Source organism: Leucoraja erinacea, chromosome 3, assembly GCF_028641065.1.
Source record: "Leucoraja erinacea ecotype New England chromosome 3, Leri_hhj_1, whole genome shotgun sequence".
In the NCBI taxonomy this organism is placed as follows: Eukaryota; Metazoa; Chordata; class Chondrichthyes; order Rajiformes; family Rajidae; genus Leucoraja; species Leucoraja erinaceus.
The window spans coordinates 27,260,447-27,279,556 of NC_073379.1; the positions used below are offsets into that span (position 1 = coordinate 27,260,447).

General features: G+C 45.3%; 2 protein-coding genes across 10 annotated transcripts in view; one reads left to right on the forward strand and one right to left on the reverse strand.

Annotated features, from left to right (window-relative positions):
• The window catches only part of clcn3 (chloride channel 3), a 118,327-nt gene extending 116,696 nt beyond the window's left edge, over window positions 1–1,631 (reverse strand). For 2 of the 3 annotated variants that reach the window (XM_055632341.1, XM_055632338.1), the window contains exon 1: window positions 1,497–1,630. The gene's annotated coding sequence lies outside the window, so the exon portion shown is untranslated. Of the gene's footprint in view, window positions 1–1,496 lie in introns of all 3 variants that reach the window. The other variant, XM_055632339.1, reaches the window with a different exon arrangement.
• A 49-nt stretch (window positions 1,632–1,680) lies between these two features.
• Window positions 1,681–19,110, forward strand: part of nek1 (NIMA-related kinase 1) — a 166,353-nt gene continuing 148,923 nt past the window's right edge. For 3 of the 7 annotated variants that reach the window (XM_055632331.1, XM_055632334.1, XM_055632335.1), the window contains exon 1: window positions 1,681–1,762. The gene's annotated coding sequence lies outside the window, so the exon portion shown is untranslated. Of the gene's footprint in view, window positions 1,763–15,420; window positions 15,483–19,110 lie in introns of those variants that run through there. The other 4 variants (XM_055632333.1, XM_055632336.1, XM_055632337.1 and 1 more) reach the window with 2 other exon arrangements.

The window sequence follows — 19,110 nt, forward strand, 5'->3', positions numbered from 1 at the left end:
ACACCCCCCCCCCCCCCCCCCCCCCCTCATCCATTCACCTTTCCTCTTTCCCCCCCCCCCCCCCCCCCCCCCCCCCCCCAGGACCCCCCCCCCCTCCCCAGGAGCACCACCCTTGACCTTTCTCCCACCACCCATCACTCACCCCCCGCACCACACCAACCCAACCCAACCTCCCTTTCTCCATGAACCTTTGATCCTTTCTCCCCAAGCACAACGCCCTCCCCCCCCCCCCCCCCCCCCCCCCCCCCCCCCCCCCCCCCCCCCGTCACTCACTCCAGGCAAACACACACCCACCCACACCAAGAATTTCTCTCCCCAGAAACGCACCGCCCCTCCCCCCACCATCCTGTCCCTCCCCTAGCAGGCTCCTCTCCCCCCCTCCTCCCGTCCCTCTCCCCTTGTAGCTCTCTCCCACTATCCCTCTCCCCGTGCACCCTTCTCTCCTCCACTAGTATCCCTCTCCTGTTACATATTTCTCCTTCACTGTGCCGCTTCCATTGTACATGCTCCCCACACTGTCTTTCCTCATAATATTAATATATCCTCAAAACCTTCTTCCATTAATCTTCCTGCAGCTCCTCATCCCTGTCCTCCCTCTTTCCCTCCCAACCCTCATCTATCTCCCATCCACCTCCTTTACTCCCCATCATATTAGCCCCTCCCGCCACCCCTCCTTCGCCTCCCCGTCATCCCCTTACCCCACCGTCAGACCTCCCTTCCCCCATCCCCTCAACCTCCACTGTCACCCTTCTCCCCCCCCCCCACTACCCTACTGTGCCTTCTCACAACTCCCATCATTCCCCCTCCCCATCACCCCCTCCCCTCGACCCCTCCACACCTCAACCATCTACCCCCTTCAGCCCCTCCTCCCCACCATCCACCCTCTCCCCTCCATTAACCCCCCTCCTCTACCCCATCATCCAGCCCCTCCCCTCTATCCCTACCCCCACCATTAGCCCTATCCAACACCCTCCTCCATCCCTAACACTCCCCTCCCCTCTACCTCCTCCACTCCTCTCCCCCGTCATCAACCTCTCCTCCCCCTCAAAAAACTTCGCCTCCTACACTACCTCCCCCTTCCCTCTCCATCTCCTCTTCCCACCGCCATCATCCACGCCCTCCCTCAACAGCATCCCGACCGATCACTCATCAGCAACCCCACCCCCCGTCCCATGCACCCATCACTGCGCAGCCCCCCCCCCCCCACCACCCATCACCACCCTAGTCACAGCCGCTTCAGCCCCACCGCTCTCCACACCTTCTCCTCTCTGCTCCCCTCTCATGCCCTCCCCTCTCATCCCTTCCCATCCCCTCTCATCCCTTCCCATCCTCTCTCATCCCTTCCCCTCCTCTCTCCTCCTCCCCTCTCCGGCCTGCAGCGCGTAGCTGAAGCATCGAGAGCCACCAGCAGTAACAGCAGCGGGCGAGCGAGCGGTGGGTCAGTCGGTGGCTGCCCTCCCTCCCTCTCTCCCTCCCCGGGCCCCGCCACCACCTACCGTGTACATCATCCCCCCGCAGCCTCTGTAGTCATGTCCCACGCTGCGCTGCGCCTGCGCCGGTGCCGGGCTCACTCGGGCTGCGCGAGAAATCCCCGTAACGCGAGGCAACGGTTGCAGCCGCCGAAGCGCACGACCCCCAGGGCACGTTACGTTACGTCGCGTCACGCGCGCGGCCCGCCGGCCGTTGCAGGGAACGAGCGAGCGAGCGCGCGCGCACGCGGGCCTGTGGTGTGGGAGGCGGTCGGTGTCTCCGCAACGACGCGGTGAGCTGGTGACATGTTTTGTCAAAAGTCCCAGATAGATCATGAAATTCTTTCTTGCAGCAGCACAACAGAATACGTACGTTACCAATATAATAAACGGAGGGGGGGAAGTTCGGTGAGTGTGTGTACATACTCACACACATATATACACACACATACATACACGCATAGGTAGGAGTGTTACAAAATTTTGAGATTTAAAAAATCAAGCCTGTAATTTGTCCCATCAGATAAAGCATAAAAATAACTTTAATTTGATACCTAATTCCCTTTCATATCTTCAGTATTAAAAAAATTATGGCCATTTTCATACTCGGAAATTAGCATCTTGTTCCCTATTGCTTTTCCATTGACTTAACTCAAAAGCTGTAATCGAGGACAGTCAAAAGCCCATAAAAATTAAGAGAACTGAATGAAATTTTAAGTTATTATAGATTGAAGCATTCTGAAACAAATATAAAACATCTTACTTGGATGATCTGAAATTAAAGCATATAATTAGTTAGTTACCTAATTGTAGCTAATTACAAAAGTGACCGTTGTGATGGAAATAGTAATAAACATCCAGACTGCCTTGAAAATTCAAAAATGTGATATTCTCAAGATCAGAACTTTAATATTATTGTATTATATGCTGTAAGTCCGTAACAGTTAGGTAAATAAATTACAATTTCTAGCAATAGACCAAGTCTTTATGGAGAAGATCAGTTGCTAGCTGGTACATTGGCATATCATAATCAGTAGCATCATCATACTCCTCAGATTGTAACCAATAAGCAACTCTGTACACCTTGTTTTCCTCAACTTTTCAATGTTGGCATTGTAAACTACTGGTTTTTGCTCTTCAAACCATACATGACATGCCTTTCTGACCCCTACTTTCTCATTATGAATGTCCTGTAGGTCATCACATTTGGAGTAGTCCAAATTCGGATAATCTCTGTGAATGCTGTCTAAATCAGTCTCTTTTGCTGAGCATTTGGATTGACAATTTTGCATTTCTTCTTCGGAGACATCAGTTTAAAATGTAAAGGGAAAAAAATACTGAGCAGCATTAACAGAAACGTTATTATTTGCAGTTTTAGAAAAAAGGTAGAAAAGATAAAGTTAAACGCTAAAACAAATAGTAAATACCCAACAAAAAAATCATATTCATCAGTTTCATCAAATCAATTAAATTAATCTAAATACAATGACTAGATCTAGACATCTGTCCATTTAAGAAAAGGCTAATTTTTTTTAATAACCTTAGTATCCAAATAACAAACTGATCCCATTCAGAAAAATAATTCACAATATAACATGATTTTTAATTCTCACTGTCACAAACTAATATGTCAAATGGAAGGAATTTAATGTTTAATTCCCATAAATTAATCCGGAAGTGGTCAAGATCAGACTTTTAGTAATATAGATATATAGTTGGTTCAGTTGCCTGATAATCTAATATATATATAGTGAGAAAGAGAGAGAGAGAGCGAGGGAGGGAGAGAACTTTTATATTTGCAGAGTACTATTTACATATTCTGTTATGCTACTATAAGTAAAAATTTAATTGTTCCGTTTGGGACATTTTTTGAGAGGCATTTATTTAAAGCGGACTAGAATATAAAATATATTAGAATAATATAAAATATATAGAATATAACATATAATATATATTAGAATAATATAAAATATGTAGAATATGTTTGTTGGGCCAAATGGGCTAATTTTGTTCCTATCACTTATGACAATAAAACACTTTTTACTCTTTACGTACTCCACAATACCATTGTATAGAGAGTTTCTGGATTTAGATACAGTAATGAAAGAAACAACAACATATTTCCGAGTCAGCTATAGTTTCTTGTACTTATCAGCAACCGCTTGAGAAGCATCGTCTCAGGGCAAGCATCAGTTAAAATACTAAATAATCTGAAGAAGCATCCCGACCCAAAACATCGTCTTTACAAGTCCTGCAGAGATGCTGGGTTACTCCAGTAATTTGTATCTTTTCGTGGTAAACCAACATCTGCCGTTCCTTATACCAAATAGCATGATAGCTTAGCACAAATCATTGTGTACTTTTGTGAATTAAATAACTATAACTCACATAGTAGCTAAAAACCTCAGTAAATGATCCACTTAGCGACATCAATAGGTACGATTAGCCACCGGTTGATGAAACTAGCTCCTAACAACACACAAATGGACCAAGGCACCCTAAAGGCAGAACATATTTTTTGTTGAAAGTATTATTTTGTCTCAAATATCATATTAGATTCAAATGGATATGTATTCTTTAAATCAGGTTTGTAATGCAGATCCAAGATATTCTGCAGCTTACCTACAAACCCCCCCACCCCCCACCACCCCTCATCTTTCTACCATTCGTAAATAAGGAGTGTAAAATATCCCATCATGGAAGGTCAACACATGACATGAAGATTAGGTTTGCAGGATTGTCATGGCGTCTGCCTAAGGGTTGTTCAGCTGCCTGGAGATAATTTCATCAGTTAACAGAGCCTCTGAAATAAATGTCGACTTCTGTGGGAGAGAAACACAAGGTTGACTGTCTTTCGCAATAATCAGTCGATTTGTTTCTTCTCTCACTTCAGACGAACTGGAGAAAATTGGCAAAACCCGTGTTAGCATGAGAACGAAACAATGCCGTTACATTCTATATATAGAAGGCTAATCTCGTGGTGCGATTCTCAATACGTCAGTTATATTGGATATGGAACTAAACTAAACTAGAAACTGGAGGGTGACAGGGTCAGATGAAAAAGTTACACATGAGGAAGAGAAGTCTGAAGAGTGTGAAGAAAGATCTGAAGAAGGGGTCCGACACGAAACGTCATCCATCCTTTTTCTCCAAAGCTGCTGCCTGACCCACTGAGTTACTCCAGTACTTTGTGTCTAACATGAGGAAAATAATCCATCTTGATCTGTGGAGCAAGCTTGGGGATTCCATCTCCTTCTTATGTTATTATGTATTTAGTTTAGTTACACTGTGTGGGAACTGGCTTTTCAAGTCCATGCCGATGAACGATCACCCTAACACTAGTTCTATCCTATATACTAGGGACAATTTATAAAAGCCAATTAACCTACAAACGACACCTTTTTGGAATGTGGGAGAAATCCGGAGCACTTGGAGGAAACGCACACCGTCACAGGGAGAACATCCAAACTCCGTATAGATAGCACCTACAGTCAGGATTGAACCCTGGTGTCTGGCACTGTAATGGGCCTGTCCCAATTAGGCGATTTTTTATGCAACTACAGGCGACTAGTTGCGCAGAAAGTCGTAGCGACTTTCTGGTCGCCGCTAAATTTTCAACATGTTGAAAATTTTTCAGCGACAGTGGGTTTGATGCCAATGAACATAGCTTGACTTCTGACATAGGTGCTGTCGTAGGTTGTCGCCAGGATGACGTAGGTTGTCGTCAATTTTTCGGCGACCTGTTACGACTATGACAGTCGCCGGCAGTTTCCTAAAAAATCACCAAGTGGGACAGGCCCATAAGGCATCAACGATACTACAGCGCCACCCCTAATCTAAAAATTGCCATCTTATCTAAAAAAATAATTTATATTTTTCGAAAAGCATTTGAAATCCCATTTGACAAAAATATATCTCCATTTGAAGTTGGTCTGGCCTACCGTAACACCAAATCAGCAGAACCTAACTGTTATAAACGTATATAGACACAAAATGCTGGAGTAAATCAGCAGGACTGACAGCATCTCTGGAGAGAAGGAATAGGTGACATGCGGGTCGAGACCCTTCTTCAGATGTTTGCTCTCTGCTGTTCATTGCTGCTTAAGTTGACCTGAGTACTGTGCAGTGGAGGCATGCATGCACTGCCCACTTTCTAACCATTCTTCAGGATAAGCCATGGACCAGAGATAATCCAAACAGCGTCTAATGCCTTTGGTAAATTCTCTCACTTGCACAATAGAGCGACGCAAGAACAAAAGTTAGCCATTTTTCTCTTGAGTCAACGGTCCGGAGGAACCTTTCTACGAAGGACAGACGGTGTGGCAATATCCAGCTAACTGGTCATTTTCTCCATTTATTGCGTCATCCATTAATGCCTTTAGTTCACAAAAATCCATCAGCGTTCTCTCTGAACAGTTGACCTATCATAAATGACCACTTGTGAATGAATGTTCAACTGGTTTATCGCTGTTGTATAGTTCCACAACCTACTTTCATACTGCACAGAGTCTACATCTGAGCTGTTCACTATCTGAACTAGCAGTGAAAGGGTGTATACTAGCATCTACCTATTTTCCTAGCAGCTACAAAATCTGTCACAGAATATGGGCTTTTTATATCAGATCAATAGCAACCTTCAATCTCTCCCTCTTTCTCTGTGGGAACCAAAGCCGCATTGGCAATAATATTGTACTTCAGTATAATTGTAAAAAAATGGCACAAAGTGGTGGAGTAACTCAGTATTTCTGGAGAACAAGGATAGATGACGTTTTGGGTCGGGACTCTTCTTTAGGCCTGCTTCTAGATCTTTCTTTCTTCCAGTACAATTGCGCTGGAATTCCAAACTTAAAGGAGTATACACTGGTTCCCTGAACCATCTAATGGCTTCCATCGATCGTAAAGATCAGGAAAGGTTCTCCTTCTGTCTGCTCTCAGTAAGTCATCTCACCAGCAAAAAAGGGGAAGCACAGTGGTGCAGCGCGGTAGAGTTGCTGCCTTACAGTGCCAGAGATCTGGGTTCGATCCTGACTGTAGGTGCCGTCTGTCTGGAGTTTGTACCTTCTCCCTGTGTCCTTGTGGTTTTCTCCAGGTGCTCTGGATTTCTCCCACACTCCAAAGACGTACAGGTTTGTAGGTTAGTTGGCTGCGGTAAGTTGTAAAAAAATAGTTCCTAGTGTGTAGGATAGTGTTAGTGTGCAGGTGATCGCTGGTCAGCGTGGACATGGTGGTCCAAAGGGCCTGTTTCAGCACTGTATCTCTAAAGTCTAAAGAACAACATTATAAATGTAGGACGCTTTGCCAACCTTGGCAGCCAGCTCTTCCAGCGGGATGAGGTAGATGTCAACATTCAACTGTATCCATTGTGCCAGAGGACAGACTCGCCAGGTGCTCATTGTCCATGACAACAATATAGATAACAGACCTTTAGTTTACAAAGCAGTGGTACTTCCATTTCTACAGCTGCAATTATGAAAACTGAGAAGCACCCAGATTTTAAAAACAATTAAATACTTTTATTATGGAATAAGTAGTACATTTGAATGATCAGATTCCCAAGGTTATTCAAATTATTTTTCTATCATGCCCGCATGAAACTATTCTGCCCTCTGCTGGTGACATTGATTTATAGTTCATAGTTCAAAGCAGGTTGAGTGAGCATTTTTTTGGCATCACTAATCTTCCTTTAATTCTTGTTTTAATGGTGAGAATAATAGTCCAAGAATGAACCTACCATGTCTGTGCCAAGAGTATAATCCATCCAAAAGTCTCTTAAATGCCACTATCTTCTCTGCCTCCGCCAACACCCCTGGCATCGCGTTCCAGGCACTCACCACCCTCTGTGTAAAAAAACAACCTGTCCCGCACATTTCCTTTAAACTATGACCCTCTCACCTTAAAACTTTGATTTTTCCATCCTGGGAAAAACGTCTGAGAATTTTGTCACTCAGGTTAAAAAAGAATTCAGTGAAGCGGGTTTACAAGGTGAATTCACACATATGGAAAATCCATCCTGAATATTATAACAATAGCCGCACTTAAGAAGTGGATCTTTAGCTCAAAAGAGCCAAAAGACAAGATGAGATTGTAAAATCCATGATATAAATATCTCCAATTTCCTTTTTTTCAACTAGCCTCAGTGCCTCTATGTTCAATTTAATTGGGGTAGATTGGAATCACGTGTGATTTACCCCAATGAGGTGAGCGGAAATTAATATTTAATTTCTCAGAGTCTCTTGCCCAGATTGGGGAATCGGGAACCAGAGGACATAGGTTTAAGGGCCTGTCGCACTTACGCGATTTTTTTGGCAACTGCCGGCACCCATCATAGTCGCAGTAGGTCGCCGAAAAATTTCAACATGTTGAAAATCCAGCGGCAACCAGAAAAAGGTACGACTGTTTGGGCAACTACTCACGACCATATGCTGGATTTTCAACATGTTAACATTTTTCGGCGACCTGCTGCGACTATGATGGGTGTCAGCAGTTGCTGAAAAAATCGCGTAAGTGGGACAGGCCTTTTAAGGTGAGGGGGGAAAGAATTAATAGTTAAGCGAGAAGAGAGGTGTTTCTGTGTTTACAGACTTGCTTCCTGGATATTAAGTTGCTCTCCCATTACGGGGTTAAGGGCTTGTCCCACTGTACGAGGTAATTCAAGAGTTCTCCCGTGTTTTCCCGATTCGAACTCAGAGAATGTCCGTAGCGGGTCAGTAGGAGTTTGTGGATGTCTCGTAGCAGCTCGTACGAGTAAAAAGTGACTATCTTTTTCATCACGGGTATTTTTTTACTCGTGGACTTTTTTCACAGTGTGGAAAAAAATTAACCGGATTTCCCAAGTACCTACCGTTACTCGTACGAGCCGCTACGAGACATCCACAAAATCTTACGGACCAGCTATGGACATTCTCTGAGTTCCAATCAGGGGAAAACTCGGGAGAACACTTGAATTACCTCGTACAGTGGGACAGGCCCTTTAAGGATATTGTTGAGTAGCGGCAGAACATTAGAGAGGAAGAACAGGCAACAGTCATGGTCGATATCAACACAAATGATCATCCACTAAGGCTATATGAGTAAAAGCTAGAAATAAGAAGGGAATGATTATCTTGATGGCACCGTGTTACTTCAGGTTCCAGTACCTCAGGTTCCCCAGTAGTCAGCAGGCAAAGAGAAGATGATGTGCAGACAGATGTACCGATAGCTGTAAGAATAGTAGGGTTGTAATAGCGGGAGATTTCAACTAATATTGACTGTGTCACCCTAAATGGAATGGAATTTGTTAAATGTGTCTAAGAACATTTTGTTAATCAATATATGGAGGGCCTTATTAGAGAGGGTGCAACATCGTACTTCCTCTCCGGAAACGAGGTAGGGCAAGAGACTGAAGTATCAATGGGGACCCTGACCCTTGGTCATTATACCTGAGCAAACTAAAGCCTCTTGCTTCAGCTCTTTCGCCACATATTCTTAACAGCTGCGGCCCACCTGCAGTCCATCTGTTTTTTTTATCTTTCTTTTTGTTCCTTTGTCATGTTTTAGTTAATTTTGTTTTATTAAGTTGTGCATGTGTGTGGGTGGGGTGGGAGAACCATGTTTTGGTCTCTTCCTTTGGGGGATGCAACTTTTTTTCTGTCGTATTCCCCGTCTCCGTCTGCGCCGAGGCCTAATGGCGGAGCTGGCGGCGTCGGAACTTTGGCAGCGGCAGCGGAGACCCGACTCGGCCTTGGAGCTGTGGGGGAGGCAGCAGCGGCAGCGGAGACCCGACTCGGCCCCGAAGCTGTGGCGGAGGCAGCGGCAGCAGGAGACCCGACTCGGCCTCAGAGCTGTGGCGGCGGCGGCGGCAACGGAGACCCGACTCGGCCCTGGAACCGTGGCGGCAGCAGCGGAGACCCGACTTGGCCTCGGAGCTGTGGCGGCGGCAGTGACCACCCGCGGAGTTTGAACCGGCCCATTCGCGGAACACGGTTGAGCCGCGGGATTTACCATCACCCGGTGGGGTCACAACATCTGGAGCCTGGATCGCCTCGGCGCAGAGGGAGAACAAAGAGGGAAGAGACGGAGACTTTAAGATTTTGCCTTCCACCACAGTGAGGAGGTGTTTGGTGAACTCACTGTGGTGGATGTTAAATTTGTGTTGATTGTGTGTTTTTGTCATTTTTTTATTATATGTATGACTGCAGGGAAATAAAATTTCGTTCAGACTGAAAGGTCTGAATGACAATAAACTAATCTAATCTAATCTACTGTCCCATTCTGTTTCGATATTCACAAGCTCACGAGCATAGGGAGCCATTTTGATATTATAACCCTTGGGGTCCTACTTTTTAACATTCTTCTTAAATCCCTCAGCTCACTTTGTCAGACTTCATTCCTATTTTTCAATGGTTTCATGACATTTTATTGTCACATGTACCTAGGTATAGTAAAATTCTTTCTCTACAATTCAGCAAAATCTTACTATACATAGCACACTTAAGTTCAAGGGTGTAAATATAGTTTAGTTTAGCTTAATGTCACATGTACCAAGGTACAGTGAAAAGCTTTTGTGGTGTGCTAACCAGTCAGCAGTCATTATACCTGAGCAAACTTCCTTGCAAGGTCCCAACAGCCCCAGAAGTGATCCTAATAACCCAAATAACTAAAGCCTCTTGCTTCAGCTCTATCGCCACATATTCTTAACAGCTGTGGCCCACCTGCAGTCCGTCTTTCTTTTCTTTCTTTTTGTTCCTTTGTCATGTTTTAGTTGATTTTGTTTTATTAAGTTGTGTATGTGTGCGGGTGGGGTGGGAGAAACATGTTTTGGTCTCTTCCATTGGGGGATGCAACTTTTTTTCTGTCGTATTCCCCGTCTCCATCTGCGCCGAGGCCTAATGGCGGAGCTGGCGGCCTCAGAGCTGTGGCAGCGGCAGTAGTGGCAGCGGAGACCCAACTCGGCCCCAGAGCTGTGCTACGGCAGCAGCAGCGACGGCAGCGGAGACCTGAATCGGCCCCGGTGCTGTGGCGGCGGCAGCAGCAGTAGCGGCAGCAGAGACCCGACTCGGCCCTGAAGATGTGGCGGCGGCAGCGGAGACCCGACTCGGCCCCAGAGCTGTGGCCCCGGCGGCAGCGGCAGCGGCAACGGGGACCCGACTCGACCCCAGAACATTTTATTGTCACATGTACCTAGGTATAGTAAAATTCTTTCTCTATAATTCAGCAAAATATTACTATACATAGCACAATTAAGTTCAAGGGTGTAAATATAGTTTAGTTTAGCTTAATGTCACATGTACCAAGGTACAGTGAAAAGCTTTTGTGGTGTGCTAACCAGTCAGCGGAAAGACAATACATGATTGCAATCGAGCCATTCCCAGTTTACAGATACATGATGAAGGGAATAATGTGAAAACATATATAACATTTAGTGCAAAATAAAGCTGGTTAAAACTGATCAGAGTTCAGAGTAGTTTCCTTTGAACATTACAGAGGACACTATCAAGGTGTCCAATTTTAGGCCAACATAAACATTACAATTCGTCAGTATAAAAATTCTCATCCTATCACTGATGCTCACAATTTCACAAGGGTCTCCAATGAGGTAGAAAGTAGCTCAGGACTGCTCTCCAGCTGATGAAAATACGGTTTAGACTGATAACAGCTGTGAAGAAACTGTCCCTGAATCTGAAGCTGTGCGTTTTCACACTTTTGTATCTTTTGCCCAATGGGATAGGGGCGGAGTGGCCAGGGTGCAACTTGTCCTTGATTACGCTACTGGGACAGCAGGAAGTGCCGTTCCCCAGCTGCTCTGGACAAGGTGCTGCCAGGCAGCCTTCTTGGGTGCAGCGCACCGTGTGGTGAGGGAGGTCCCACTGGACTCCCATTGACAGGGCTTCAGTATTCAGTATTCAGATGCAACATGCAACTTTTCCACTTCGCAAATGACAAAGACACACGTCGCTTGTGGCAGGGATTTCATACCATCACTGACTACAAGCCCGCCCCGCTGCGGATATGCCAAAACGACCCCTCTCTACCAGATGAACTGAACGAGTTCTACGCACGGTTTGAGGTTAAAAACAGCACCCAGACACGTGCACTACTGCCATCTCCCAGTGACCAGTCGCTCAGGCTGTCCGCAGCCGGAGTTAAAAAGGCCTTTGCCAGCATCAATCCACGCAAAGCTGCAGGGCCAGACAACATTCCTGGATGCGTTTTAAGAGACTGCGCCGAGCAACTGAAAGATGTCTTCACAGACATTTTTAACATCTCACTCAGCCAGGCAGTAGTGCCCAACTGTCTTAAGAGTGCCACCATCGTCCCTGTCCCGAAGAAACCAAACCCAGCCTGCCATAATGACTTTCGACCAGTGGCTCTAACACCCATAGTAATGAAGTGCTTTGAGCGACTGGTTATGCAGCATATCAAAAATAGTCTACCTGCTGACCTAGACCCACTGCAGTTCGCCTACAGAGCCAACCGATCCACAGAGGACGCAGTCTCAACAACACTGAACCTCGTACTGTCACACCTTGATCGGAAAAATACTTATGCCAGGATCCTCTTCATAGACTTCAGCTCTGCTTTTAATACAATCATTCCGCAGCAGCTGGTGGAGAAGTTGGAGCTATTGGGGGTTGATGCTGGCACATGCAACTGGGTCCTGAACTTTCTATCGCAACGGCAGCAGACAGTCAGGGTGGGCAGTAGGACATCAAAAACCATAGCCGTGAGCACTGGCTTACCCCAAGGCTGTGTCCTAAGCCCCCTGCTGTTTAGTCTGCTGACACATGACTGTACTGCTAGACTCAACAACAACTTCATCAACAAGTTCGCTGATGACACAACAGTGGTGGGTCTCATCAGTGACAATGATGAATCGGCGTACAGGATGGAGGTGGAGCTGCTCACAGGTTGGTGCAAATCCCACAACCTCATTCTCAACGTGGTAAAAACTAAGGAGATGGTGGTTGACTTCAGGAGGGCAGGGAAACAACACCATACACCTCTGCACATCGATGGAGCTGATATGGAAAGGGTCAGCAGCGTGAAGTTCCTAGGACTACACCTGTCAGATGACCTGACGTCCACGGCCAACACCACAGCACTGGTCAAGAGAGCCCAGCAGCGACTACACCCTCTCCGAAGACTACGTAAAGCAGGTCTCCCCACTACACACCTACGGACTTTTTATAGGGGGACAATCGAGAGCACATTGACCTATGGCATCACTTCCTGGTTCGGGAGCTGCAAGGCGATTACGAACGGCACCAACTAGACAGGATTGTGAAGACCGCCAGCAGGATTATTGGTGCTCCACTCCCTTTCCTGCTGGACTTATACAGGAAGAGATGTATCAGCAGAGCCATCTCCATCATCAAAGACCCCTACCACCCATCGCATCACATATTCTCCATCCTGCCATCTGGGAAGAGGTACAGGAGCATTAGCTGCAAAACCAGCAGGATGCTCCTCAGCTTTCCCGCAGGCTATAAGACTGCTAAACGGACTTTGCCCCCTGCCAAAGTATCGCGAACCAACCACCAACCTGGCCACACTGCAGCAGAGCCACTGTTGTGCCGCTGCCGATCGGCACACCTGTTGAATGTTTAGTAGAGTGTTAAATTTGTTCATGATATATGTATTTTTATTTCTATTTATTTTTAATGCACACTGAATGGACACTGGTTGAGCAACGTTTTTTTGTTTCCTCTGGGTATGTGAATACTCAGGAAATGACAATAAAGATATACAATACAATATTCTGACCCAGTGCCCATGCAGTCATATCAATGGAGGAAAAAACCTTACTTGGGGATAGTGAACAATCAGCAAGAACAGACACCATTCTCCTTCCCTGTGGTCTGTTATAATAAGGGTTTACTGTATATTACCTGTTTGTTATTGCATTTGGAACATAGAACTGTACTGCACAGAAACAGGCCCTTCGGCAAACAATGTCAAGACCAAATCTTATCTGCCTGCACATAATCCATATTTCCCTTGTCAATTCTTCCCTTCCCTCTCGTACCACCCCCTCCCCGGGCACTTTCCCTTGCAACCGCAAGAGATGCAACGCTTGTCCCTTTACCTCCCCCCTCGACTCCGTTCAAGGACCCAAGCAATCGTTCCAGGTGCGACAGAGGTTTACCTGCATCTCTTCCAACCTCATCTATTGCGTCCGCTGCTCTAGATGTCAGCAGATCTATATCGGTGAGACCAAGCGGAGGTTGGGCGATCGTTTCGAATAACCAAGCTGACCTCGCGGTGGCTCAGCACTTCAACTCCCCCTCCCACTCCGTCTACGACCTCTCTGTCCTGGGTCTCCTCCATGGCCACAGCGAGCAGCACCGGAAATTGGAGGAACAGCACCTCATATTCCGTTTGGGGAGTCTGCATCCTGGGGGCATGAACATCGAATTCTCCCAATTTTGTTAGTCCTTGCTGTCTCCTCCCCTTCCTCAGTCCCCCTGCTGTCTCCTCCCATCCCCCAGCCTTCGGGCTCCTCCTGCTTTTTCCTTTCTTGTCCCCGCCCACCCCCGCCCCCGATCAGTCTGAAGAAGGGTTTCGGCCCGAAACGTTGCCTATTTCCTTCGCTCCATAGATGCTGCTGCACCCGCTGAGTTTCTCCAGCTTTTTTGTGTAACCATCCATATTGCTCCATTCCTTTCATGTCCATATTGCCTATCCAAAAGTCTTTTAACTGGCACAGGCCTGTTAAGCTGCAGTAATAATTTCATTGTTCCTTTGTGATTACAAATGACAATTAAATACTTTTGATTTATCATTACCATGTATACTGTTTATGAGCTTCATGCAAACAAGGAATTTAATTGTACTCTGGGGTGTATAACAATAAACTAATAATCATCATCTTCAATAAAAATAAATGAATTTCAATTGTGGACGAAAAACTGCAGATGCTGGAATCTTGAGCAAAAAAAACAAAGTGCTGGAGGATCTCATGTGTAGGAAGGAACTGCAGATGCTGGTTTAAATCGAAGATTGATACAAAATGCTGGAGTAACTCAGCAGGTGAGGCAGCATCTCCGGAAAGAAGGAATGCGCAACGTTTCGGGTCGAAACCCTTCTTTAGACGTCTGAAGCATTTTGTGTCTATACTGCAGGATCTCAGCAGGTCAGGCAGCATCTGTAGAGGAAATGGACAGAAGATGTTTCGGATTGCTCATGTAAAATGCGAACTGTTCTTGAAAGATGTATAGTCAGAAACAAGGAATAAAAAAATCTCCTGTCAGTTCAGCTTTCCAATCTACAAATTGCCTGCCGACAAAAAAGGCATAATTTTTTTTTAAACTTAGTTTCAAGTGGCATTGAGAGATAAATAACGGTCAGCATAACGAGAAAAGTCTTCAGTTCTCATTTTGCCAAGAAAAAGTGGCCACAGTTTAACATCTCACCTCGAAAGGTTGGCCTCGACCCGAAACGTCACCTATTCCTTTTCTCCAGAGATGCTGTCTGACCCGCTGGTACTCCAGCATTTTGTGTCTACCTTCGGTTTAAACCAACATCTGCAGCTCCTTCCAAAATCTAAAGGTAGCAGATGGATACTGAATTTTATTTATTCTTGATTTATATTTAAATCTGAGACTTAAACCAACAAATTTGTGTTACCCATAGATTACCAGCCGTCAAATCTGGTAATACGCACACCGAACCAAAGATCCTAGAGGAGCTCCTCTATAATCTTTGCACCGAACCAAAATAGACACCAAGAAACGAAACCAATTAAATGATTGCGAATGTACTGTAAGAATGCAAAGGAGCAGTTGCAGCCTTTGCACGACTTTCTGACCTCCGAACCCAGGGCTTTGTAGCCGTTGCCAACGGCAGTTGCCAGGGAGAAGAACAATCGCAGGGGAATGGAACCACCAAACTTGCTGACACTGGGCGGGGCGGGGCGGGTGATTGATGGGAGCGCTGCCCAATAGGAGCGCCGGGTGTGGACGCCTGCGCCAATGGGAGGTGGTTTCCGGCAGCAGGTTTGGTTGACGCGGCGGGTGTAGCGGCGACGGCGAGACGGTGAGTTGGGCAGTGATGGGGATAACGGCGAATTAATGCGGGGGGAGGGAGGCAAGACCGCGGCCCTTTTGACACTCGCCTCATCTCCCAGTCTGTTGTCAGCTTATTTCAGCACCCATTCTCCAAAAAGCAGATTGCTGCAGCAATGCATTAGCTGATAGGCCGCACCTAGCAATACGGCTGAGCAAGATATATATTAAAGGTAGATAAAAATGCTGGAGAAACTCAGCGGGTGAGGTAGCATCTATGGAGCGAAGGAATTGGTGACGTTTCGGGTCGAGACCCTTCTTCAGTGATATATTAGTGTATCTGATCAGGAGCATCTGGCTGACAGGGTGATCTTATAGAGGTGTATAAAATCATCAAGGGCGTAGATAGGCTTAATGCAGGGTAAGGGAAATCAAGAACTAGAATTTGGAGCATTGTGTTTAGATGTGATCACTCTGCTGAGGAAGGATGTTGTTGAGCTGGAAAGAGTTCAGAGAAAATTTACGAGGATGTTTAGTTCATTACAGAGAATTGTGGACGCAGCCCAGCCCATCACACAAACCAACCTCCCTTCCATTGACTCCATCTACACTTCACTCCCTCTTCTCCCCTCTCCCATCAGGCAAGAGGTACAGAAGTGTGAAAATGAACACCTCCAGATTCGGTGGGGGGCAGCAGTTTCTTTCCAGCTGTTATCAGCCAACCGAACCATCCTATCAACAACTAGAGAGCGGTCGTGAGCTGCTATCTACCTCATTGAGACTCTCAAACTATCTTTAATCTGACTTTATTTTGCACTACACGTTATTCCCTTGATCATGTATCTGTACATTGTGGGTGGCTCGATTGTAATCATGTATTATCTTTCCGCTGACTGGTTAGCACGCATCAAAAGCTTTTCATTGTACCTTGGTACACATGACAATATATTGAACTAAGCTAAACTATGTGTATTGAAGTACAGTGGAAAGTTTTTTGTTGCATGCTATTCAGAAAGGTGAAATTACATGATTATAATCGAGCTGTCCACAGTGTACAGATACAGGATAACGGGAATAATGGGTTGCCAGGACATGAGGGCCTGAGCTTTAGAGAGCCTGATCATATATATCTGAGGACATTGTGGGTTGAAATTGCGGGAGCCCTGGTTGAAATTTACGAGTCATCCTTAAATACAGAAGAGCACTGGAGGGCTGCAAATGGTGTGCCTTTATTCAAGAAGAGCTGCAGGGAAAATGCTGGGAACTGTAGGCCAGTGAATTTAAAATCTGTAGTCGGAAAACTTACTTGAGGGTATTCTGAGGGATAAGATATACAGGCATTCAGATGGATAAGGGCTGATTTGGGATAGTCAGCATGGTTTTGTTTGTGGGAGGTCGTATCTCACAAAACTGATTATTTCTTTGAAGACGTGACCAAACAGGTCGATGAAGGCAGAGCTGTAGATGTATATATGGACATCAGTAAAGCATTCAACAAAGTTCTGCAAGGTCAGATTTGGAATCTGAGGGATAACATTTTCACACAAAGAGTGGTGGATGTATGGAACAAGCTGCCAGAGGAGGTAGTTGAGGCAGACACTATCCCAACATTTAAGGAGCAGTTAGTTAGGTACATGGATAGGACAGGTTTGGAGGGATATGGACCAAATGCTGGCAGGTGTGACTAGTGTAGCTGGGACATGTGGTGTGGATAAAATGGGCCTGTTTCCACACTGTATCACTCTATGACTATGAGAGGTTGGGCAGGCTAGGATTCTATTCCCTGGAATGCAGGAGGATGAGGGATGATCTTTTAGCTGTGTATAAAATCACAAGGGGGATAATTGGTGTGAATACACTATTTTGTATGTCTTTTACACAGTTTTTAAGGAAAATCCCAAAGCTGTTTATATCTACATTAAAAACAAGCAGCCAGGGAGAAGGTAGGACTTCAAGGATAAAGGAGGAAATTTGTACTTGGAATCTGGGTAGGTGAGGTACTAAACAAGTACTTTGGAAAGACACAGAATGCTGGAGTAACTCAGCAGTTCAGTCAGCATCCATAAAGAACATAGATATGTGACTTTTCAGGTTGGGACACAGGAGACTGCAGATACAAAGAAGGGTCCTGACTGGAAATGTCACCTATCCATGTTCTCCAGGGATGCTACCTGACCTGCTGAGTTACTCCAGCATTTGTGTCTTTACTTGGTAAACCATTATCTGCAGTTCCTTGTTTCTTCAAACAAATACCTTGCATCTGTTTTCACCAAGGAGAAGGAGATGGAGGTCAGTGAGATCAGTGCAGAGAATACTAATATGCACGGGCAGTTTGAAATTAAAATGGAGAAGGTGTTAGAGCTCTCGAAGAGCCTTAAGGTGGATTACTCCCCAGGACCCAATGAGATCTATCTCAGGTTATTGAGAGAGGCAAGGGAGGAAATTGTGTGAGCCTTGATAAAGAGTTTAAGAAGGAACTGCAAAGGCTGGAAAATCGTAGTAGACAAAAATGCTGGAGAAACTCAGCGGGTGAGGCGGCATCTACGGAGCGAAGGAAATAGGCTTTAAGAAGGGACTGCAGATGCTGGAAAATCGATAGTAGACATAAAGATCTTGATAAAGACCTTTGCATCATCTCTAGCCAGAGGAGAGGTCCTGAAGGACAGGAGAATGGCTAATGTTGGTTCTTTATTTAAGAGAAATGGAGAGAATCAAGGGAATTATAGGCCAGTGAGGCTCACATCAGTATTGGAGATTCTTCAAAGGAGGATGTAGTCCTGTTTAGGTTAATCAGGGATAGTCAGCATGGCTTTGCACATGGCAGCTTGCATCTTACTAACTTAATCAAGTTTTTTTGCAGAGGTGACAAAAGTGGTCGATGAGGGGAGAGTTGTATAATTGTGTACATGGATTTTATATGTGGGGCAAGTTTTTTTACATAGAGCATGGTGTGTGCTGCCGAGGAGGGTGGTTGAGACAGATATGATTGTGACATTTAAGATCCTTTGGATCGGCATATTGATATGCGATGAATGGAGGGATGTGGATTATGTGTTTGGCAGATAAGAGTTGGTCTCGGCATCATATTCGGTACAGACATTGTGGGCCGAAGAACCTGTTCTTTTTTATTTATTTATTTATTTATTTATTTTTAATCAAAAGAACCTGTTCTTAGGTTGTACCATTCTACGTTCAATGTCTTTTGAAGAGCAGTCTAGTTTATTTCCAATTTTTTGCTGTGTAGCAACCTATAAATGTTCTTTGTGTGTCCTAGTGTTTGTCTCATACTCTCTGGAAGACTGCTTAATCGCATGCATAAGATTGCTGTACGTTAATTACATAATACGTTTGAATTATTTTATAACAGTATTAAGTTAATTTACACATATCAGGATTCAAAACGTCTTCTGTAAAATCTCCTTTTAAGCTTTCCCTTTTGTGTTGCTCAATATGTTGATGACAAGGACGCCGTATTCTGAACGTCTTGAGAAGCCAGTTGCACTCATGAACTTCTATAGTCTTTCCACTGAAAGTCCTCCCAGTGCTGTCATGCTGTTCATGGGCTTAGACCAATGACGTTAAAAGAATAACAATTGTGCAATTAAGGATGCAGTGACTTCTGGATGGCTGAGCTGGCCATGCTTCCCTTGTCTTTGGTT